Source organism: Quercus lobata, chromosome 8, assembly GCF_001633185.2.
Source record: "Quercus lobata isolate SW786 chromosome 8, ValleyOak3.0 Primary Assembly, whole genome shotgun sequence".
In the NCBI taxonomy this organism is placed as follows: domain Eukaryota; kingdom Viridiplantae; phylum Streptophyta; class Magnoliopsida; order Fagales; family Fagaceae; genus Quercus; species Quercus lobata.
In genome coordinates this window covers 34,837,972-34,864,272 of record NC_044911.1, presented here as the reverse complement: position 1 = coordinate 34,864,272, position 26,301 = coordinate 34,837,972, and the positions used below count along the sequence as shown (strand labels likewise).

Here is a 26,301-nt window from a genome sequence, read left to right as displayed (position 1 = left end):
ACAGGCTGCAGGAAAAAGATTTCATAATCTGCCTGGTTCAATTGATTAAAAGACAGGCTCGACCGATCGAAAGTCGTATTTGCAAAATTCTAATTAAGCCTAAATAGTAGTTCAAGCCCATTAAGGATTAGGGTTTCTGATATACTTTTCTCAGTATATAAAAGAAACTCTAAACATGTTTTATAAGGCTTTTTAGAGAGAGAAGAGTGTGTCTCTTTTGTATTTAGGGTTTTGTTCCTAAAAAACTCTCTCATATCTTCTACTGGTGTTATTACTTGAAGAATCTCAAGATCCGGTGTTGTAGAAGTTGTTGCCTTCTCTAGTCATCAAAGGTGTTGATGATCTAAACTTTCAAGAGTAGTCTTGGAGTCACAAACAAGAGAGTTTGTGTTGCTAAACCTTTGAGTGAGATCTTAAAGTCACAAACGTGAGTGTTTGTGTTTTACAAAGGCCAAAGAAAGAAGTAATTTGTGGACTCGAAGCTATCATGGGGTCGTGGTAATAAGTTTTCTACTCGAGGTAGCAATAGAATGTTAGTGGTCTAATTTCTATTATACAAACTTCAATTCTTTTATAGTGGATTTGCTTTTTACCTTAAGCATAGTTAGGTTAAATCCTCCTCAGGTTTTTTATCGGTTTGGTTTTCCTGAGTTATCATATTATTGTGTTCTTTATTTTCCGCACTTTACAATAATATGATATATGTGTGTTAACTTAGACTTGATAATTTGACTAAGTAATCACTTGGCTAATTACCTAGGTTAATCTGGTTGTGTTTTAAGGGGTCTAAAAACAAACAATTTTGTCTTTATATATATATATATATATATATATATATTAATTATTCTATAAAATTTGGTAGTGTAGCAAATAAATCCATTTTGTTTGATCTCCTTATGTTTTTAATAATTTTTTGTACCAAAATGTTAAAAAATGCACTAAACTCCCTAGACTTTTATGCTAATGCAACAAGCCCCTTTCATTTTCAAAGGAAGATTACTCATGTTTTTCTCTATATAATTAATTGAGATACATATGACAAAAACACGTGTCATCTTTCTATTGTGGTTTGAAGTCTTATGTTTCAAATATGTTTAGAATCAAACTTTTTTTATTTGCTACATGATCAAAGTTTATATAGTCTATATACTAGATTGTAAAAAAAGAAAAAAAGTTTATATACATTATCAAAGTTTTGTCTCAGTGCGTTTTAGTTTTTAACCATATTTTTTGTGGGGACCAGTTTTAAAAATGATAATTTCTGACCAAGACAACTTGTGGACTTTAGGCTTTAGCAGCAAGACTATTTGCAACCATGAACAGTATTGCGCTTCAAATGAGTAAACGACCAGCTAAATTTTCATATAAATCATGATAAAAACAATGATTTTATTGTTTTCAAATCGCTTGCTGTCTTCCATGTCCTTCTTGTATATATTGTTGTTGTGTTCCTCTCATGTATTTTGCTGTGCTAAAGATATTTTGAATCATGGCGAGTGGATGTTTGACAATGGATCAACTCTTGTCTCCCCTGGAGCAATGTTTGAACTTGGATTCTTCACCCCTATGGAAACCTCTAGCTCGAAGAGGTTCGTGGGTAATACCTGACGGTTCCACTGGAGTCTTTGGAATTGCAGATGATGGCAACCTCAAGGTATTGGATAATTCAAGCAAAGATTATTGGTCCACAACTGTTAACAAATCCTTGTCCGCAAATCGTACCGTCAAGCTCATGGATTCTGGAAACCTGGTCTTAAAAGATGATAATGATCAGTTGGCAACGAGTCTGTGGGAGAGCTTCAAAAATCCAACTGATACATTTATTTTAGGCATGAAGATGGATGGAAACATTAAATTGGTTTCATGGACAGACTCTGGTGACCCAAGAAGTGGAAATTTCACGTTTAGCCAAGATGAATTACAAGGAGAGGATAGCTACGCTATCACAAAAATACCAGATGGTCACTGGCAAAGTCGGTTAAACGCAGATGAAATGCCTTCTGAAGTAGCCTGCTTGTTATCAAACTTCAGCACGATTTCCTGTTCTAGCTATTTGCTAAACCTATCAAGGCTGGTGATGAGTTACAGTGGGCAGTTAAATCATCTGAAATGGGATGTGGAGAAGGAATATTGGGCTTTGAAATGGTGGGAGCCCAAAGACAAATGTAAGATTTACAATGCTTGTGGGAAATTTGGAAGCTGCAATATTAACAATAAGATATTGTGCAAATGTTTGCCGGGCTTCATGCCTAGTAACCTAGAAAAGTGGAATTCTGGAGATTTTCTTGATGGGTGCACCAGAAACCAGACATCATGCGACAAGAGCGACACATTCTTGAGCTTAAAGATGATGAAAGCGAGCAATACAAACGCACAGTTTGGTGTAAAAAATGAAGCAGATTGCAAAAGTTTGTGCCTTGGGGATTGCCGGTGCCAGGCTTATTCATATGAGGCAGCTAACAGCAGCAAGCAAAGCGGTGATACTACTACTAGTACCGACTTATGCCAGACTTGGAGTGATGATCTAATTAATCTTCAAGAGGAGTATGAAAATGGCCGTAACCTCTCCGTCCGGGTAGCAAAATCCGATATAGGTACTGTTTTACATATAAATATTGGAATATATAAGTTTATTTGGAAAATATAATTACTTTTTGTTAATTAAAAAATAATTATTAATTATTGTTCTTACTGTAAATGTCAAATATATATATATATATTTTTTAATTTTGTTTTGATAATTCAATTGTCACATTGAAGGAAGAGATATTTGATTCATAAATGTCTCTATTGAAAACATGAACATGTATTAATTAAGCTATAAAACTCTAAATTAAATGCTATTTTTTAAATTATTAATCATATATCAATTGTTATTTGATAAAAACTTATATTTTGTGTATAATTTTGATATATATATATATATACCACTGCACTTTCCTTTATTTATTAAATTAATTAGCGCTGCCTAATAAAGGAATGATGCATTACTGGCTTCTACCCTCCACAATATGAAGGAAAAAAAAAAAAAAAAAATCCACTTCATGTTGTTGTAAAATTCTTCTCCTCTCCTCTCCCTATATGAAAAATGAATAATACTTACCTATGAATATGCAGGGAAAGTATTATTCATATAGGGAGAGGAGAGGAGAAGAATTTTACAACAACATGAAGTGGGTTTTTTTTTGGAAAAAAAAGTTACAAAGTACTCAAAGCTTATGATTTATGTACTTCGATCTATGGAAAAGTGTATCAATTCCTATGATTTCTTTCAATTATTTATAGGATTTAAAGGAGATACAACTTCTTAAATTTAATGTTAATTAATGGTAGGTCGGTGATAGTTTGGAATATTAATTCCAACCTCACTAATGGTGGATTAGTTGAAAAATTTTCCCCCCAATCTGTCCAATCCAACCCCACTCATAATCATATCCATACGTACTTAATTAACTGTCATCCATGACCATTAGAGTGTCAATAGAAGTTGTCCATCTGTCCAACGGCTTGCTACCGTGTCCTTGTGTTAGATAAATTCATAAAGGTGATACTAATACTGCAAATTTTATTTTAAATTTTACGAATTTTGTCTCATCAATCATGATAAAAAAAATTAAAATATTCATTTATTATTTTTTTGAAATGGCACCAATCACAACACATTATTTTATAAGTTATTTTTCATTTAAGTTTATAATAATTTTAGCATTTTCCCATTCATACTACTAAAAGCTACCAATACCCTGTTTTCTTACTACTCCAGACTTAATTTATTCCTTTGCAGAATCAACTGTAAGAAATTGTGAGCCTTGCGGCTCAAACATGATCCCCTATCCACTGAGCACTGGGCCTGAAGAGGATAAAATATAAGCCTGACGGGCCTATGGTAATGGGCCTGCCGGATAGGAACTGTTGGGCCGATGTGGAGATGATCCAATGCTCATTGAAGGCCCATTGCTGAAGGACACAGTAAGGGCCCTTGATCTAAGATCTCTATCGCTCATTGCCTAAAAACGCCCTAGAATCCCAATATGGAAATCCGAGCACAAGGGTGATTCTAGAAGACATGCACACTGAAAGTAGATCTCCTCTATAAGGAAAACCTTGCTCACCACACTCGGAAAGACTTGAAGTAGAGTCCCATATGGAAAAGACTTCTACACCAAGAAGGAAAAGCCGACTCTCTACTACTATAAAAGCCCTAATACCCTCGCAAATCAAGGTACGCATAATTTACCCTCTCTAGCACTCTAGAGTTGTGAGAATAGTTCTAACTTGACCTTCAGAGAGTATTTGGCCGGCACCACACCGGTGCTCTCTAAGGTTTTCGGTTATTTTGTTGTGCAGGTTTGCTTTGAGTTGCGAGTGCTGTGTGACCTATTGGTGATATTTTTGGCATCATCAGTTGGCGCCGTTTGTGGGAAACGTAGCACATTATCGCTTCCTAGACAAAAGAGTTACATGGTACTCACTCGCTCAATGGCGACCACTAATGACGTTCAAGAAGAAGAAGCCCCCACGACTGCTCTCGAGAGACAGGTCAGGACGCTCGCCACAGCCGTGGAGCGCCTCACCAAACAAAACCACGACCTAAAAGAACAGCTGAACCAGAAAAATGCGGCTCCCAATAACCAAGGAGCAGATCAAGAAGGGACCAGCGCTAAAAGGAGGAATCAAGAAGGACCATAGGCTAGCAACGCTCCAAGCAGACCAGAACGACGGGACACGAGCCTTCCTTCTCTTGCAGATACGGCTCCGCCACCCATCATCGCGGAGATGCAGGCGATAAAGGAACAAATGGAAGTGATGATGAATGCTCTCAAGGGATAAGTGTCCAGTGATCTTGATGACCTTGTCAACAGGACTGACTCGCCATTTACAACAACCGTCAACTCCTTCCCCCTGCCAAGTAAGTTCCGCATGCCACATATGGATAGTTATGACGGGGTCAAGGACCCTCTAGATCACCTAGAGACCTTCAAGACCCTAATGCACTTTCAGGGAGTAGCAGACGCGATTATGTGCAGGGCCTTTCCTACAACCCTAAAGGGCGCAACAAGAATTTGGTTCAGCTGGCTAGTACCCAACTCCATCAGCACCTTCAAGGAGCTAAGCGCTCAATTTACTATGCACTTCATCGGAGGACATCGGTATAAGAAGTCCACAGCTTGTTTAATGAATATCAAGCAGCGAGAAGAGGAGACGTTAAGGGCCTACATATCACGCTTCAATAAAGAGACGCTCTCGATCGACGAAGCCGACGACAAGATACTTGTAGCAGCATTCACGAATGGACTGAAGGGGGGGTAAGTTTTTGTTCTCCCTATACAAAAATGACCCAAAGACCATGTCAGAGGTGCTTTATAGGGCCACCAAATATATGAACGCTGAAGACGCGCTGTTGGCCCGAGAAGAGAGGCCCAAGAAAAGAGAGAGGCAAGAAGACACCCGACAGGACCAGGGGCGGAAGAAAGGCAGGGTAGGAGACCGAAGGGAGGAGAGACGCCCTAAACTCATGGGGGAAGATTCACAAGTTTCACCCCGTTAACTGCCCCGATAGACCAAGTCCTAATGCAAATTAAGGACGAAGGGGCCCTAACGTTCCTTGGAAAGCTGAAGAGTGATCCCAACAAACAATCTAGGGATAAATATTGCCGCTTCCACTGTGACCATGGTCACGACACAGCCGATTGCTACGACTTGAAGCAGCAGATTGAAGCCCTTATCCGACAAGGAAAGCTGCAAAAGTTCGTCAGTAAGGAGAGAACAGATCCACCCCCACAAGAACAGCACCCTAGGCGAGAGAACGAGCGACCAAGACCCCCCATAGGGGACATAAGGATGATAATCGGAGGAACAACTGCAGCCAGGTCTTCAAAAAAGGCTCGCAAAACGTACCTCCGGATGGTACAGAGTGTTCAGCTGACGGGCACAGTGCCAAAGATAGCAAGAAGAGATGGGCCCATTATCGGGTTCTCAGAAGAAGATGCACGACGCCTGCACCATCCACATGACGATGCTCTCGTCGTCAGCATGCGGGTAGGAGATTACAACATGCACAGGGTGTTGGTTGACAACGGCAGCTCAGCCGACATCTTGTATTATCTGGCGTTCCAGCAAATGAGGGTGGACAAGGAGCGATTAATACCGACGAATGCCCCACTCGTTGGTTTCGGAGGAAGCCAGGTATTCCCTTTGGGCGCGGTCACATTGTCGATGACGGTAGGCGATTATCCCCAGCAAATCACCAGGAACGTAACATTCCTGGTGGTCGATTGCTCGTCTGCCTACAATGCTATCCTCGGACGACTCACGCTCAACTCGTGGAAGGCGATAACCTCAACTTACCACCTAATGATCAAATTTCCTACGGATTATGGGGTAGGAGAGCTGCGCGGAAGTCAAATGGCCGCACGGGAATGCTATGTGGCCATGATGGAGATGGAAGACCAAGTCCAGGCCTTGAACATAGAAGAGCACCGAATGATGACAGAACCAACAGAGAAATTAGAGGAGATAACTCTTGACAGCTCCAATCCAGATCAAACGACCAAGATCGGAACACTCGCTAACCCTACAATCCGTCAAGAGCTAATAACTTTCTTAAGGAGCAATCAGGACGTGTTCGCCTAGAGTCATGACGACATGCCAGGAATAGATCCCGCGGTCATGGTATACAAATTAAATGTGATGCCTCCCTTTTCACCGGTCCGACAGAAGAAGAGAGTGTTCGCTCTGGAACGAGACCAAGTAATTGCGGAAGAAGTCCGCAAACTACAAGAGGCAAGCTTCATTAGGGAAGTCTACTATCCCGATTGGCTGGCGAATGTAATAATGGTTAAAAAAGCGAGTGGCAAATGGCAGATGTGAGTGCATTTCATCGATCTTAACAAAGCGTGCCCCAAAGATAGCTATCCCCTTCCAAGGGTCGACGTCCTAGTAGACTCGACGGCTCAACATCAGTTACTAAGCTTCATGGATGCTTTCTCAGGTTATAACCAGATCCGCATGCACGAAGCTGATCAGGAGAAGACTTCCTTCGTAACCAGTCAAGGCCTCTTCTGCTACAAAGTAATGCCATTTGGCCTAAAAAATGTGGGTGCAACATACCAAAAGCTGATGAACAAGATGTTCGCGCAATAAATCAGGAGGAATGTCCAGGTCTATGTCAATGACATGCTAGTGAAGAGCCGAAAGGAGGAAGACCACCTGGAAGATCTTAGAGAAACATTCAGCACACTTCGATCCTATAACATGAAGCTCAATCGGGGAAAGTGTGCCTTCGGCGTAACAGCAGGAAAATTCCTAGGATTCATGGTATCTCAAAGGGGGATTGAGGCTAACCCGGACAAAATCCAAACCATAATAGAGATGGCTCCCCCGCAAAATGTGAAGGAAGTACAAAGCCTTAACGGCAAGGTAGCGGCATTAAATAGATTCGTGTCGAGAGCCACGGACAAGTGTTTGCCCTTCTTTCGCATGTTAAAGAAGTCTTTCGAGTGGACGAACGAGTGTTAGCGAGCATTCGAGGAGTTAAAAGCCTATCTATCTTCACCACCTTTGCTGAGCCCCTCGCAACCAGGTGAAGAACTCTTCCTCTACTTGGCTGTCTCCCTTGTCGCAGTCAGCACGGCCTTAATCAGAGAAGAGGACGGGGTACAAAAACCCGTATACTACGCCAGCCGGGCGCTCCGCGGTGTCGAAGAAAGATACCCACCTATGGAGAAACTCGCCTTTGCATTAGTCACGGTGGCTCGCAAGCTCAAGCCCTACTTTCAAGCCCATACGGTGAACGTAATGACTGACAAGCCCTTGCAAAGGGCATTGAGCAATCCTGAAGCTGCAGGTCGACTGACGCTATGGGCAATAGAGTTGAGCGAATTTGATATCAAGTACCGCCCGCGTACAGCCATTAAAGGACAGATCGTAGCCGACTTCATAGCAGAATTTACTCGTGAAGAAGACAAGGGGGCAGAAGAGTCCCCTCATTGGAGCATATATACCGACGGATCATCTAATAGAGGAGCCGGTGGAGCCGACATCGTATTGCTGTCACCTGAAGGAGACAGGATTGAATGTATGGTCCATCTTGACTTCCCCACCACCAACAATGAAGCGGAATACGAAGCAGTGGTAGCAGGCCTCGACCTAGCCAGAGCCGCCGGAGCCACGAGCGTAGTCCTTTACTGCGACTCTCAGGTTGTGACCAATCAAGTGAACGGAGATTATGAATGCAAGGGGGAAAGGATGAAGAGATACCTTGATCAAGTGAGAGCAAAAATCGATGACCTAGAAGCCAAGATCATCCAAATCCCCAGGGAAGAAAATGAGCTCGCCGACCGCCTAGGCAAAACCACTTCAGCAGAGCATATGATAACCCCGGGTAATGTACTTTCTTTTGTTCAACTTTCTCCATTAATAGATCCCGGCAACATGTAGGAGATATGCTCCGAAAGCACCTGGACCACACCGATAGTTTCGTACTTGAAGAACGGGGTACTGCCAGATGAAAAGGAGGCAGCAAGAAAACTGAAGGTCCAGGCGGCAAGGTTCGTCTTGATAAAAGAAATCCTGTACAAAAGAAGTTTCTCCCGTCCATATCTAAGATGCCTGGGTGCCGAAGAGGTAGACTACGTAATGAGGGAGGTACACGAAGGGATCTGCGGGAACCATTCTGGATCAAGGTCGTTGGTGCACAAACTGGTACGAGCTGGGTATTATTGGCCCACCATGCAGAAGGATGCCGAGGCTTACGTTAAAAGCTGTGACAAATGCCAAAGATTCAGCAATATTATCAGGCAGCCAATCGAAGAGCTAACCCTAATGACGGCTCCATGGCTGTTCGCTCAGTGGGGACTCGACATTATGGGACCTTTCCCAACAGCAGTACGACAGCTGAAGTTCTTGGTAGTGGGTATCGACTACTTTACAAAATGGGTAGAAGCAGAAGCTTTGGCCACCATTACGGAGAAGAACATTAGAAGTTTTGTCTGGAGGTGCATCATATGCAGGTTTGGTATTCCTAGAGTCCTTGTCTCGGATAATGGGAGACAATTTGACAACGACTACTTCCGGGATTTTTGCTCATAGCTAGGGATAAAAAACCACTACTTATCCCCCGTCCATCCTCAGGCTAATGGCCAGGTTGAAGTCACGAACCGATCCTTGCTTAAAATTATCAAGACTCGGCTTGAGGGGGTAAAGGGCATATGGCCTGAAGAATTGCCGAGCATACTATAGGCATACAGGACAACGGCGAGGACCCCAACAGGAGAGACACCATTCCGACTAACGTACGGGAGCGAGGCGGTCATCCTGGCTGAAGTTGGGCTCACAAGTTACAGGGTTCACAACCATGACGAGAGCAGGAATGACGAAGCAATGCGGCTACAGCTGGACTTGATAGACGAGATTAGGTTGGCGACGGAACAAAGGCTCGCTAGATACCAAGATCGTATGGCCAGACACTACAACTCTCGGGTCCGACACAGAGACTTCCAAGTAGGAGACCTCGTACTCAGGAAGGTCATGGATGCAACTAGAGACCCTACACAGGGAAAGCTCGACCCCAATTGGGAAGGACCTTACCGAGTTACGTCATGACAAAGGAAAGGAACCTACCACCTAGAGACGATAGACGGAAAGAAGCTGCCGCATCTATGGAATGCCGAGCACTTGAGAAAGTACTACCAGTAATAGTAACACGGCGAACAGCAACGATCCCCCGATTGACCAGTTTATCTTAAGCTTTTTAATTATTAGTTTTTCTTCAACTATTTTTGCTACAATCTATTCGTGCCTTTTAAAGCCCAAGGGGGTAGGTACTTTTCCCTTACGCATTTCTATTAAGAATAATAATCAGATACAATTTTGATTTTCTACATGGATTTGTTAATATTATTATTGCCCACAAAGTGGACGGATCATCCTCCAAGGATGACAATTTGAAGTCCAAAATGGATAGATACAAAATAAGTCCACAAGATGGATGGATCATCCTACGTGGATGACAATTTGAAGTCCAAAATGGACGGTTACAAAACAAGTCCACAAGGTGGACGGATCATCCTCCAAGGATGACAATTTGAAGTCCAAAATGGACGGATACAAAATAAGTCCACAAGATGGACGGATCATCCTATGTGGATGACAATTTGAAGTCCAAAATGGACGGATACAAAATAAGTCCACAAGGTGGACGGATCATCCTCCAAGGATGACAATTTGAAGTCCAAAATGGACGGATACAAAATAAGTCCACAAGATGGACGGATCATCCTACGTGGATGACAATTTGAAGTCCAAAATGGACAGATACAAAATGAGTCCACAAGATGGACGAATCATCCTACGAAGATGACAACTTAAAGTCCAAAATGGACGGATACAAAATGAGTCCACAAGGTGGACGGATCATCCTACGAAGATGGCATCTTGAAATCCAAAATGGACGGATATAAAACATGTCCACAAAGTGGATGGATCATCCCATGAGGATGACGATTTGAAGTCCAAAATGTACGGATCCAAAATAAGTCCACAAAGTGGATGGATCATCCTATGAGGATGACAAGTCTAGTTCAAAGCGGACGGATATAAAAGCAAGTCCAAAAAATGGACGGATGAAAATTTAATGATTAACTCGGACAGACTTAAAGCTATCCCACGGGGTGGACAGGTTCCCAAAGAATGAATTCTTATGACAAAAACCATACCTATACATGCCAAACCCAATAGTAACAAATAAGTGGACGGGTGTAAATAGGTCCCACAATGACAGAATTCAAGTGCAAAAAAAAAAAAAAAAAAAAAAAAAAATCAAAAAATTAAAACATTCAGCATATAAAACGGAGTGCATATAAAACGGAGTGAACGGATGCATTCGACAAAAAATAGGCCCTTAAAAGGCAATGTTTACATATCATCAGCAACGAATGAAAATTGTTCTCCAAGTACATAAAAAAGAAAAATCTAGCTACTAAACTTTATCCTCATTGACGACGGACTAAGGGACCGTTTCCGTATCAGGCTGAGCTTGTGCAACTTTTGCTGGCGCTAACTCCCCATCACCAAGGGCATCGTCATCAGCAAAGAGGTCATCTGTATCCTCTGAAGCAGCAAGTATGACGGATGTCTGAGCTGGGTCTTCGACCTTGAACTTTGAAACGTCCAAATCCGGATAAGCTTGCTTGACCTGACGGATGGCATCCATGAAACCTTGATGGAAGGAGTCACCTAGCTCAGTAATCAGGGCGTCGGAGTCACGGTACTCACAAACCGCGACGTCCTTAGCCTGACGGACGTCATTTTTCAATTCTTCTATCTCCTTGTCCTTGCTCTCAAGAGTCTTCTTTGCCTCTTCCGTCACCTGTTCAAGGTTTTTCCTTGCCTTCTTGGAAAGTTCAAGCTTCCTCTCCATCTTGGGTTTCCAATTTCATAACTGAAGTAGTTCTTCCTCCGTCTGCTCCGCTTTTGCCCGTACACGATCCAGGGCCGTCTCATGGCTGAGGCACCGTCCCATCAACCCCTTCATTATGGCCATTGCCTAAAAAATAATAACAATGGTAGTTATGAAACGAACTGTGGGCAAAAAAGACGTAATTTGCATTTGTAAAGTAGACGGGCTGTCTTACCTGTATAATAGCAAAAAGGCCCGTCTCACCCATGGCCTCCGTCAAATGGTTGCCTAGGTCTTCACAATCCTCCGCCGACATGATGGAGGAAATCTGTTCTAAGGCGTGCTTAGAATCCTCTCGAAGAAGGACGGGCGGCTTCTCTTAATCCTTCGATGGCCCTTTCATGAGGCCCTTGCCGACCCCGTGCTTGATTGGAGTGGCCGTCTTCGGAGGCTTCGCCATAAGTCCCACGACGAGTTCCAAGGACACTTTGGCCTTCTTGGCCTGATGATCCACTTTGGGCTGTGTTTTCCTTTTGGCGGACGGATTGCTTGGGCCCGTCACAGAGGGAGCAACATCGCCGGTCTTCTTTGTGGCTTTGGATCTGATCAAAGCTCTCCTCTTGGCGTCGTCCATTTCTGAAACGTGGACGGGAATATTAGTTATCAAAATAAGATACGTAACTTATCAAGAATAGGGTGACGAACTTACGCCTTCTAATCTGTGCCTTGTACTTGACGGCAGCTAGTGTTGGTTCTGGTCCGTCACAATACCAATGAATGGTCTTAAGTGTCACCAACTTCGCCCAAGTCCTTTCCTCCGGCTGGGTCTTTGAGAAGATTTTCTCAAGGAAGGCGAACTCCTTAATATCGACTTGGGGGCGTCTTCTAACTGCAAAGTAGGAAGGACGGTTAGATTGTTTTAAACATACATAATGAAATAAAGTTAAATTTTTAGGACGGTCCATACTAGACGGGTGTAATATGCCCCAAGTGGTGTTGACGGGCATGTAATCCGTGTCCCCTGGACGACACATCCAACTGTCACCCTCTAGGAAGAAGTAATGGCTTTTCCAATCCCTATTTGAGTCCGGCGTGTCATAGATGACCTTCAATAGCGGACTCCTGGGGACGAAGCTATATATTCCCCTAGACCTATCAATTTTGTCCGGACGGTAGCAATGAAGGAACTCCCTAACTGTCAGCCTCTTGGCACCGTCGGACATTGCGTCGTACAAAATCTCCATCGCTATGAAGACCTTCCAAGCATTAGGGGAAATCTGGTTTACGGATAATCCCAAATATTGGAGGAGCTCACGGTGAAGCGAACTCAATGGGAACCTAAGTCCGGCCTTCAACATTTGCTCATATACCCCGACACCCTTTATCCCTTCATAATAACATCTCTCTGATTTATGGGGTAGACGGATGGAAATATTGTCTGGAATTTGGTAGTTATCCCTAAATGTCTTAAAGTGCTTTTCTTTGATAACAGATGAGAAGTAATTCACCGTCCACTCTGGTAGCATGACGAACTCCCTGAGCCCATCAGCACCGACGACGGATCTAACAATCTGTTCCTCACCATCATCAAAGCCCTCGTCTTGTTCAACCACCTCCGTATCCTCATATGTTGAGGACGAGGAGGATGAGGACGGACTCCTATCATCACCAGGACTATCTTGCTCTCTATGACCGGACGGATATACTTCCTTGTAATCCAGCCCGTCACGAACAACCAACTGATTACTAGACGCACTAGACATTTCCTACACGAAACGACAAGAGCCTAAGACTCTGACGGGTCTATATGTCCATAACGGGTGTGGATTGTAAGGAAAATTAAAACAAGATTGGTCTTGAAAAGAACACTTACCAATTTTATGAACGAAACAAGGAAGTATAGCACTGACGATTGAAGCAACTGGACGGTTCAGCCCCTGACAAAACGTGACGGATATGCTCTGACAGGTATGACCAGTAAGCTCTGACAGGTTAATTTTTGCTGAAATTGGAGAAATGAGAGGGAAGACTCCCTTATTTATAAGGGAGATGCACGGAAGTCGAAGCGTCGCTTCGATCCGAGATAAAACCCAATCAAATTACGACACGTGTCATCATCATTAATGACTTTCGTACAGCCTGTCTGTAGTTGGTATGGTCGACGGTCACCTCGTTTGCACCGTCATCCTAGCTTGCATGAATCCGTCAACCCATTGTAACTATAACCTTAAAACCTCCTTTTTTGTCTTATTGGTCTCATTCCGTCATAAAAGATTATCCGTCACGCCCTTACCTTAGGGTCGTCACCCCATGGTTCCTTTGTTCTAAGCTGACGGACCCTTGAGGTGAAGGGGGCAACTGAAGAGGATAAAATATAAGCCTAACGGGCCTATGGTAATGGGCCTGCCGGATAGGAACTGTTGGGCCGATGTGGAGATGATCCAACACTCATTGAAGGCCCATCGCTGAAGGACACAGTAAGGGCCCTTGATCTGAGATCTCTATCGCTCATTGCCTAAAAACGCCCTAGAATCCCAATATGGAAATCCGAGCACAAGGGTGATTCTAGAAGACACGCACACTGAAAGTAGATCTCCTCTATAAGGAAAACCTTGCTCACCACGCTTGGAAAGACTTGAAGTAGAGTCCCATATGGAAAAGACTTCTACACCAAGAAGGAAAAGCCGTCTCTCTACTACTATAAAAGCCCTAATACCCTCGCAAATCAAGGTACGCATAATTTACCCTCTCTAGCACTCTAGAGTTGTGAGAATAGTTCTAACTTGACCTTCGGAGAGTATTTGGCCGGTACCACATCTGTGCTCTCTAAGGTTTTCGGTTATTTTGTTGTGCAGGTTCGCTTTGAGTCGCGAGTGCTGTGTGACCTATTGGTGATATTTTCGGCATCATCAGGGCCAAATTGTGGTGACCCCATGTACTTTGCCTTCTACTGCAACACCTCTTCAGGCCAGGTTAGCTTCAAGACATCCAATGGAACCTATCGAGTGACCAGTATCAATGCAAGTACACAACGCTTTGTCATCCAAATCAAATTTGCGGATAATCGTGTTTCTAATCAGTTCTTGCCATCTAGTGTCACTGGCCTGTTTACTGCTGAAGGAAACTTTAGTTCTGAAATTACAGATGTAGAGATTAGTTGGAAGCCACCAATGGAACCAACCTGTGATTCATCCACAGACTGCAAGGATTGGCCAGATTCAACTTGCAAGGTAGCAAGAGATGGAAAATGGAGGTGCCTTTGCAGCACAAAATGGGATGGCTTGATTTTGAATTGTACTAAAGGTTAGCATGTTATGCTATATACCTCTGGCAAATTAAGATTGCTCCGTTAGTGATGAAAGAATTAATATGATGGTATTGCTAAGGAGGATTCTGTTCTACTAAAATAATTTTCTTGTTATAATCAAACCCCTCTCCCTCCTCCACTAGCGGTTCACCACAATGAGAGGAAAACTTTGAATTGCATCTGAGTATATTTCATGCTTTCCCAAAGTTTTTCTTTTTTCTTTATGAATATAACTTCTAATTTTACTTAGGAATTATGAGGCGTTTCCAATTCTCTTTAGTAATATCATGATTACCTGGCCCTAACAATATATATTATAATTGTGAATATATATATATATATATATATAGATGTGTGCTTGTGTTGCATTTGACTTATTATCATTTTGATTTTTCCATTGAAACTTGTTCGCCGTCACGAACATAGTGATGGAGAATCGTTTTCTTATTTTATCTATTTAAGAGAGACTAGTTCTGTTTCTTTCTCGTAAAGGTGATATTCCTCCGTCAGTACTTGGTGGTAATCCTGGGTCATTACAAAAGGCTTCAAGAAAGAAGATGGCGTTGTATTTGATAGTTGTGCTGTCTCTGATAAGTGTGATTGCTTTCGCTTGTAGCATTATATTTTTATATATATTGAGAAGAAAGATGGCCAAGAGTCAAGGTAATTGCTTTGCATGATGCACACCGTGCACAATCTATTGTGCATTTGCATCAAAATAAAACCATTTATTAGTTCTTTCCTGTAATTATCATGTAATTAACATATATTGTTGTCTTCTTAACTCAGAAAACAGAAACAACGATAAAAGAAATAGAGTACTTCGCACAATGGACAGTGAACGACATGTCAAAGACTTGATAGACTCTGGTGAGTTTAAAGAAGAAGGTGAGACAGACATAGATCTGCCCTTTTTTGATTTGGAAAGCATACTAGTAGCTACAGATAGTTTCTCAGATGCAAACAAGCTTGGACAGGGGGGCTATGGGCCTGTTCATAAGGTATTTTCAACAACATTAACTGGTATTTAAAGTTCATGTAAACTAGGTTCTGGTTAGTAGTAACTATGTGGGTTTGGTGAATTTGGTCTCAGGGTACATTTCCTGGAGGTCAAGAAATGGCAATAAAGAGGCTCTCAAGTGCCTCAAGACAAGGCTTACAAGAATTTAAAAATGAGTTGGTGTTGATTGCAAAACTTCAACATAGGAATCTTGTTAGACTTCGGGGATATTGCATAAAAGGGGATGAAAAGATTTTGCTTTATGAGTACATGCCGAACAAAAGCTTAGACTTGTTTATATTTGGTTGGTTTCCAAAACCATATGCCTAATAGACACTAGGGCTTGTTAAACTTATCTTATTTGAGTAAAAGCTAACTTTTTATTTTTTTGATAATCTAAAAGCTAACTTGTTAGTGTTGCTAATATTGTTCTCTTAAATGACAAATGGAAAAACTTGCTAGATCAAAAGCTAAGCAAGCTTTTAGACTGGGAGATGCGCTTCAACATTATCTTGGGAATAGCTCGAGGGCTTTTATATCTTCACCAAGACTCCAGATTACAAATCATCCATAGAGATTTGAAAACTAGCAACATTCTTCTAGATCAAGAGATGAACCCCAAAATATCTGACTTCGGCTTGGCAAAGATTGTTGGAGGGAAAGAAACTGAGGCAAATACCAGCAGAGTAGCTGGAACGTAGTAAATATATAGTAGACAGTATAATTATGAAAGTTGATTCTATATAACGTAGAAAAAATTTCAATCGCCTAACCTTGTTTAACAAAAGGTTTACAAGTGCTTATCCCTTGATGTTATAACAATTCCTTTAATGCAGTGGCTATATGTCTCCGGAGTATGCATTAGATGGAGTTTTCTCAATCAAATCCGATGTTTTTAGTTTTGGGGTAGTTTTGCTTGAGATTATCAGTGGGAAAAAGAACATGGGATTTTATCGATCAGAACAAGCCATGAGCCTTATGGGTTATGTAAGTGTGTTGGATTTTTATAACCATTCATTTTCCATTATTTTATACTTCATAGCAGTTTGATCTTAAAATTGTCCCAGGTATGGAGATTGTGGACAGAAAACAAGGTGTTGGATTTAATGGACCAAAGTGTACAGGAAACTTGCCATGCAAACCAATTTATGAAGTGCGTAAATGTTGGACTGTTATGCATTGAAGAAGACCCAAGTGATCGCCCCACCATGTCAAATGTTGTTACCATGCTTGACAGTGAAACTGCAATAGTTTCGGCTCCTAAACAACCAGCTTTTGTTCTAAGGAGAGGCCAATCAAGCACAGCTTCTTCTAGCAGACCTGAAACGTTTATAGAAATAACTACTAGTGTAGAAGAAGCATATTAATGAATGATGCAGTTTCTAATGTGGTGTGTCCTTTATTACACTTGCATAGTTTCTCATGCTCAAAAAATTGTATTCTATACTAAGATTCTGTCTCCCCACCAAGTGTCCTTTCTCCATTGTAACTATTCCTTTGATTAATAATTTTCTTTGGTGGTTGATACTAGTATTTAAATTAATAAATAAAATGAATTCATAAAATATATACTAAACTATGATACTTCACAAGAATTATATTTTACCTCAGATTAGTGAAAAATTGGGAGATATTAACTTGGTGAAGCTTCTATATATCTTATAACATTAAATTTTACTTGTTATCATTGATTGCATAAGATAATGGCGACCAAGTTGAGGTGCGGACCTGTAGACACTCCAAAAGTCATATTTGGTACTCCGTAGAAGGTCAGCATTAAAACGGTAAAGGAACCAAGTTTTTTATGAATAGCTCCAGCTCAGCTGGGAAAAATGTTGTTGTTTTTTTTATTTTTTTTGTAATACAAGCCAGGTTCAAGCCTTGAATCTAAGCTCAATTATTAAAAAAATCAAGCTCAAACATAATAATTCATATGTAAGTATGCTCGTGAACGTGAGAACTCGATTTAATTATATATAATATTATATTTTATATGTATACTTGTCTAAAAATATATTTATACACATTTGAAATTGAATTGTATAAGTTTGTGAATAGGTTTATATGATATTAAATTATTATTTATAGCTTATTGATAATATATACAGTATATTTTTAGAAAAAAAAGTATAGAATTGTGAAGAAATAAAACATTTTATTCATAAATTCACAATATATAAGAAAATAATAAGTTAATCAAATAACTTGAACAAGCTCGAGCTTATTAAACAAGAAAATAAGCCAAAATTGAACACAAAATCTTGTTTGATGATGAGCTCGAGCTCAACTAGTGTTCAAAAAAGAATTAAATGAACAAGGTTGAATTTTTAATATTCTGCTTGGTTCAGCTTGTTTACAGCCCTAAGCACCATATGAATGTCACATTGGTCATTTGATTCATCTTTTAAGTGTGTAGGGCAAGGAAGTCAATACTGTATTGGTACTGGAGAAATATACTGTAACGGTTATTAAACCAGTACCGATACTTTTCCAAAACATACTGAAAAAAAAATACGGGGTTGTACCGATCTATTTCAGTTGTACTGGCCTGTACAATAAAACAAAAAAAAAAAAAACAAAAAAAAAAAAGAAAAAAAAGTGAATTTTTTAATTTAATTTAATATATTGATTAATTACTTAAGCTAATATGTAGACTTATGGATTTTAAATTTTATGTTGATAAACATAAAAATTAATAAATTAATACTTACATAAATAATAGATATATATATATATATATATATATATATATAAAAGTAATCCCGAAAATGTACGCCTGTAATATAAGTACTAATTAGAAAATTGGTCGAGCTGGTTAGACCGTAAGAATTAAGATCACTGATAGGTAACAAATAAAAAAGTGATGTGAATTGGAGGGTTAAAATTAGTTTTGATCATGAATAAGAGAGATTAAAGGCAACAAGATTGGATGTGAAAGACCTTGTTACATCTTCCAATAAAACAAAACCATGTTACTGATAGATTCCTGCAAATAGTGACTAATATACACAATAAGAACCCATTACAAACGAACATACTAAAATTTATTAGAAAAACAAACAAACAATAAATAAATCATCTCCGCCTGAAAACTGCCACATCGGAGCGGAGAAGTCATCGGACGCTGAGCTAGACTAGAATAAGCCGCTGGATTCGCCGCCTTTGACTAGGACAATCAAGTCACTTCGCATACACAATCTGTCACCCATTATTAATGCGTCCATATTCAAATCTAGGACTCCGGCAGTAGATGAATTGTGACAGTTTCCAAGATTGCCCAAAATATGTAAAAGTATTAAACTTAATTTGGTTATGATATAGGAATTCGGATTTGGGAAGCTTAAGGTTGCCTATGATTTGTAAAAAATTTCACAAGCAATTCAGAATTCTTACTATCTAATTGTCTTTTGAGCATATTTCGGGATTTGGGAAGCTAATTTTACCCAAGATTTGTAATTGGGTGAAGGCAAGGACCCTGGTGGCTTATTTTAGTCTCGGTCTGCGCCCGACGAGGCAGTGTTCAAAATTCAAACGACAATAGCTTTTCTAAAAAATATTCGATTTTATTCGTTTGTAATAGGTTTTTATTGTGTGCAATAGAACAGTCACTATGTAAATTTAGACTTGGCAAATGGGCAAATTAGGCTAATCGGGTTATGAGTTAGAGTTAAAAGAGAAATCATGTTAAAGTTAGGAAAATGTCATTTTAAACGGATTATGAGTGGTCAGGTTACAGGTTAACGTGTATTATTTTACATATAGGGTATATATACATACATATATATATATATATATATATATATATATTTTAAAAAACAAAACAAAACAAAAAATGTTGCCAAGTCCACTAATTTTTTTTTTAACAACAATTTATCCTAGAGCAAAGAAGCTCATTTGTTCATGACAAAGGAAGATAAAAAAACCACTATATAAGATAAACAAAGGCCCAAAACATAATTGTCAAATTATCAATAAGACATTAAAACAAACCTAGTTCACAAGTCGATGAAATGTAACATAATATCTATGTACCTGAAGCTTAAGCTCTGATACTAAACCTTTTGAGCATTCTGACATGTTTATATCTCTTTGAATTGGTAAAGTTGATGATCTAACCATGTACAAAGGTTTTTCAATGACTTATAAAACTTTAAGTCCATGAAGAAGTAACAGCAAAACAATTATGCATGTATAGCTATATTGCAAGCTATCAACAATTTTTAGGACTCTGCACATGGACCATGCATTTGCTGCCAGGGAATAATATGCCACATAAACACATGGGGCACTATGCCACTATCTCTTATAAGAAGCAACTCATAAACACAATATTCAAAACTTCGAAACGAAACAGTTGACAAATAGTCTAAGTATCTCTGCTTATCTACTCTTGATGGCCCCCAATTTTGATTATGCTGGCTTCTTGAAAACTATTGAGGAGATCATTTGCAACAACATATATTTGTGTCAAATGCATCTAATTTCGTTTAGGTACATTTTAAGTAGATGCAAATAATAGTAGTTTGAAAGAGTGTCTATTTGAAAGGAATCAAACGAAATGCCTATTTATTTCAGTTTCAACTATCTCTATAAACAATTAAAACCAAATTTCATAAACTCTTTGGATACATCTTAAGTAAGACATACTATCAATTTCAAAAACACCAAATGTTGGGTTGAAAGTATCACACAATTATTCAAAGCGGTGCTATTAGGCTCAGCCAAGCCACTCTCTATGGAAAAAATTTAAAATACAATAAGGTTCATTTAAATAGAGACATGTAGTAATAGCTATTTCTATGTGCAAGAAAATAAAAAATATTTGAAGCAATTGCTTGAAATCATTTAAGTACATGCCATCAATGAAGCTGCTTGAAATCATTTTAACTTTAAGTACATACCATCAATGAAGCTACAAATAATTACCAGCCTATTGGGTTATAAACTGTTTTCAGACTTTTCAACCTATTGGATTAGCGACCAAACTGATATGTGTTCATAATGTTAGGTTCTAAAGTTTTAGGATTTTATGTATTTAGAACTCTAATTTGTATTGTTGGTAAACCATGATCAAAACAATGTGTTTAGAAGTGTCTAAGTCTAGCTCAAAGTTGTGCGTCTATGTAAAGTTGGAATCGAGTTAAAGCAGGAAAGGATTGTGCCTTTCGGCTCGGCTCGATCGATCGAAAGACAGGCTCGATCGATCGAAGCTCGGGCAGAATGTTTTTCTGCAGATTCGTCCAACTCAGCCCTAAGTGTTTTAAAACGTTTTTAGGGTTTCTTATTTGTCCTAAGTATAAAAGGCAAACCCTAGCCACGTTTTAGTGTTGCTCATATTTGCGGTTTGTGTAAATCTCTTATGAGATCTAGAGAAGCTTTCCTTTACACAAACTTAGGGTTTTCAAGGAGAAGATTTATCTACGCCTTGATGATCAATTCAGTTGCTGCCATTGAAGCTTAAAGAAAACACAAGCGGGTGTGCTTGTAGCTGGTGGTGAATCAAAGAAAGAAGGAGTTTGTGGATTCGGAACTTGCACGTGGTCGTGTCAGTAAGTTCTACTGGTTAGTAGCAATAAGAAGTCGAGCGTGGGGGCTTGTAAGTCTTATTGTATGAACTTCGATTCTTTCAAGATAGTGGATTCAAGATTACCTTGAGGATAGCTAGGTCAAATCCTCCCCAGGTTTTTACCGGTTTGGTTTCCTAGGTGATCATATCTTGTGTTATTTATTTTCCGCTGCTTTGCATGATTTGATCTTTTATATTGTGATAACCTAGACTTGTTTAATTGAACTAAGTAACAACTTGGCTAATTACCTAGGTTTAATCAATTGTTTAAGGGGTCTAAAAACTATCAAGTGGTATCCGAGCAGGTAGCTCTTTTGTTGTTGATCCTTTGATCACTGAGCTGATCCTTGACCCCTTTGTTATGAACTTTTGGAAATTCTTTCTGCTTATTCATCAACTTGCTTACTTTGTGTATTTGTCTCTTGTTGAGTTTGTTAAATCTTTCCTTGAACATCTTGATCTTATCATATGTGGTAATAATTATTTGTGTTATATTGCCTTAACCGCCTTAAAGGCACGTGATTCTTGTCTTTGGTATTTGGATAGTAGTTATTCCAGGCATATGATAGGAAACAAAGGATTATTCAAGACCCTTTTTGAAGGAAAGATTAGGACAGTCACTTTTGGAGATGGAAGCAAATCTGTCATCAGAGGCATTGGAACTATGGACATCCTAGGGTTACCGGTTTTTGAAGATGTTTGGTATGTTGATGGACTGAAGGCAAATTTACTCAGCATCAGTCAGATTTGTGACAATGGACTAAATGTTCTCTTCACTAAGTATGAATGTGAGATACTTGATGGAGGAGGTGACTGTATGTGTGTTGGTGTACGAACAACGGACAACTGTTATGGATTGACACCAAGCATAAGCAACAAGTGTTTTAGTGCAAAGATTGATCAAGTTGATTTGTGGCATCAACGGCTGGGGCATGCAAGTCATAAGGAGTTAGAAAAGATTTCAAAATGTGATACTGTTGTTGGTTTACCTAAGTTTGAGAAAATAGATAAGTGCATATGTGGACCATGTCAGATAGGTAAACAGATAAAATCTAAACATCCATCTATGGCTAGTGTTCAAACTTCAAGACCTCTGGAGTTACTGCACATTGATCTTATGGGTCCTGCTCGAGTTCAGAGTTTGGGAGGAAAGAAATATATTCTAGTGGTTGTGGATGACTTTACCAGATATACTTGGGTTGTGCTCTTGAAAGATAAAGCTGAGGCTCCTGAGAAGATGATATTTCTGTGTAAGAAATTGCAAGTTAAAAAAGATACAGTGGTAGCCAGAATCAGAAGTGACCATGGAAGAGAATTTGAGAATACCAAGGTAGCTACCTTCTACAATGAACAGGGCACACATCAAGAATTTTCATCACCTAAGACACCGCAACAAAATGGAATAATTGAACGGAAAAATAGGGTCGTTCAAGAGATGGCACGTGTCATGTTGCACAATAAAAAATTGCCAAAATCTTTCTGGGGAGAAGCAATTAACACTGCTTGCCATACACTCAACTGGGTGTATTTCAGACCTGATTCCAAGAAGACTCCTTATGAACTCTGGAGAGGAAAGAAGCCGGTCGTTAAGTATTTCAGGATATTTGGCAGTGATTGTTACATTCGATGTGATAGAGAGCACCTAGAGAAATTTGATGCTAAGAGTGACAAGGGATATTTTCTAAGGTACTCCTCTACTAATAGAGCATATAGAGTGTATAATCTGAGAACCAAAACTGTCATGGAATCGTCAAATGTTGTGATCAATGATGAAGTATGTCTAGAAGCACATCCAGAAAGTACTACTCAAGTTCAAGATAAGCCTATGGAGGTTAATGACTCTCTTTCTGTTGATTATGTTGGGAAACATAGTGATGAGGAGCTAATGGTGTTGAATGATGCAATTTATGTGCCATCAAGTCCTGAACCATCCACTCCAGTTCATGAGACTCAACAGGTTCAACATAAGTTTAGTCTTTCATCAGAACAGAGAGGTACATCCACATCTCTAGTTAAAGGTCCTTCCTCTAGAGTAAGGCTTAATCATCCCTCCTCAAATATATTGGGAAGTCTGAATGACAACATGAGATTAAGGTCAAAAGTCTTAAGTGTGATTACATACTCATGCTATCTGTCCCAATTTGAACCGAAGAAGGTAGATGAGGCACTTCAAGATGCTGATTGGGTAAACTCTATGCATGAAGAACTTCATCAATTTGTTCAGAATGATGTGTGGAAATTAGTTCCTAGACCAAAGGGTGTGAATGTAATTGGAACTGAGTGGATCTTCAAGAACAAGTTAGATGAACATGGCACTGTTATCAGAAATAAATCAAGACTTGTTGCTCAAGGCTACACACAAGTGGAAGGGATTGATTTTGATGAGACCTTTGCTTCGGTAGCAAGATTGGAATCCATTAGGATATTGTTGGCTATAGCTAGTCATCTGAACTTCAAGCTATATCAAATGGATGTCAAAAGTGCTTTCTTGAATGGAATGCTGCAAGAAGAAGTTTATGTTGAACAACCTAAAGGATTTGTTGACCCTCACAGACTGGATGATGTGTATAAGTTGAAGAGAGCATTGTATGGTTTGAAACAAGCTCCACGGGCTTGGTATGATAGATTGACTGCATATCTTACTGAGCATGGCTTCAAAAGGGGATTTGCAGACACTACTCTCTTCATAAGAAAGGACAAGAACAGTTTTGTTGTAGCTCAAATTTATGTAGATGATATTGTTTTTGGTGCTACTAATGACTCCCTTGCTCATTCTTTTGCAGATGAAATGAAGGCGATGTTTGAAATGAGTATGGTTGGTGAACTAACTTATTTCTTGGGATTACAGGTGAAGCAAACGGATTCAGTGATCTACATCAACCAAGCAAAATATGCAAAGAATCTAGTCAAGATATTTGGACTAGACAATGCTGCCCATGCTAGAACACCAATGGCCGCCAATGCAAAATTAACAAATGATCCATCAGGTGAGTCTGTTGATGTTACATTATACAGAATTATGATTGGATGTTTGTTATATTTGACTACTAGTCGACCTGATATTGCATTTAGTATTGGTGTGTGTTCTAGATTTCAATCTAATCCTAAAGTTTCACACTTAAATGCTGTCAAAAGAATAATTAAATATGTTGCTGGAACTTGTGACTATGGATTATTTTATAGTAAAGAGTCTAATCTATCTCTTGCTGGTTTTTCTGATTCTGATTGGGCTGGTAATGCTGATGATAGAAAAAGCACCACTGGTGGATGTTTTTATGTTGGTACTAATCTTGTTGCTTGGATGAGCAAAAAGCAAAATTCTGTGTCCTTGTCCACTACCGAGGCAGAATATATTGCTGCTGGAAGTTGTTGCTCACAACTTCTTTGGATGAAAAAGGTTTTAACTGATTATGGGATATCCCAAGATACCATGGTGGTTTACTGTGATAACTCTAGTGCTATTGACATATTTAAGAACCCTATTCAACATTCTAAGACTAAGCATGTCACGCCCTAAACCCAACTATAAAGATAGGCACGTGACAATTGCCACACGCTTATAAAGTAAGCACTCTATAAGTGTGCAAGGCCTTCTTAGCAACTAAAATTTATCCTCAAAAAACTAAATCAATTAAATCCAAAATATCTCAACAATTTCTTTATGAATAGATCTCCAATAATTTAATAGGAATAAAATCCAAACCTTACGTACATAATGCCAATTGGCCAATAAATATAAAACTATTAGAAGACCATCCAATTCCAAAATCACTAAGCTTCTTTTCCCGCTCACAACACAATCATCAAAACTCCCAAAACTTGTTATTCTTCATAATCTGAAATTGGAGGGGAAAAAAAGGGGGTGAGTTGACAACTCAATAAGTAACCAAAACCCTAATAAGTTCTATCAGGCAATAGATCTATAAAGTAATAAGATGTAATATGAGCCTTCAAAAGTCATAATATGCTATGGGTTTTCAAAAAAAAATAATTAAAGAAATTTCATAGTCTTAAAATAATAAGTTGCAAATAGATCACATACTTTAATCTTACAAATATATCATAGATGGTTTAGGAAGTAGTCAGCTTTTCATATATCAAAAGCTATAACTTACAATAGGTTCTAAAAATACATAAGCAGTTTTAAAGACTCAAATTAGTTCAAATACTCAAACGTAATTCATATTCTTAACAATCTTATGGCTATGGTCACGCTATATCCCCGTGATTGGGCATCAGAGTACCAATGAATAACCCCCATTGGTTTGGGTATCAGAATACCAATGAATAACCCCCATTGGCTGGGTATCAGAGTACCAATGAATAACCCCCATTGGTTTGGGTATCAGAATACCAATGAATAACCCCCATTGGTTGGGTATCAGAATACCAATGAATAACTCCCATTGGTTTGGGTATCAGAATACCAATGAATGACCCCCATTGGTTGGGTATCAGAATACCAATGAATAACCCCCATTAGTTTGGGTATCAAAATCAATTCATAGTCAAATTGTCCATAATCATATGTAATAAATCATAGTTTCTAACAAAAATATATCTTATTCAAATACGTATATATAAATTATATATTCAATAATCAAATATATTTGTGATATTTCTATATTCTTATTTTAAATCAATATAGCTAACAAATATCAATTAAATAAAATAAATCTTATATTCAGTGCTCATATGTATTTGTGAAAATTCTTTATTCGTTACTTTGAATCAGTATAGCTAAAAACAATTAAATAAAATACATCATATATTCAGTAATCAGATATATTTGTGATAATTCTTTACTTGAAATCAGTAATACATTAGAAATAAAATTGTAATAACTGTAAACAAATTTTAGGAGTTAAATAAAACTAATTAGGATAAGGTTACTTACCTCAATCCAAAGCCTATTAAAAAATCCTTGCAGTTTCCCAAGACCAATCCAATGTAAACCTTTTAGCAACTAAATAAAGAATTTACTCCAAACAAGTATGTCACTTAGATCCTTGGACCTCAAATCTCAAGGC

At 39.1% G+C, this 26,301-nt stretch overlaps 1 pseudogene; it reads left to right on the top strand.

Moving 5' to 3' along the window:
- Positions 1 to 1,299: 1,299 nt before the first annotated feature.
- Positions 1,300 to 17,197, top strand: LOC115957606 (annotated as a pseudogene).
- Positions 17,198 to 26,301: the final 9,104 nt, after the last annotated feature.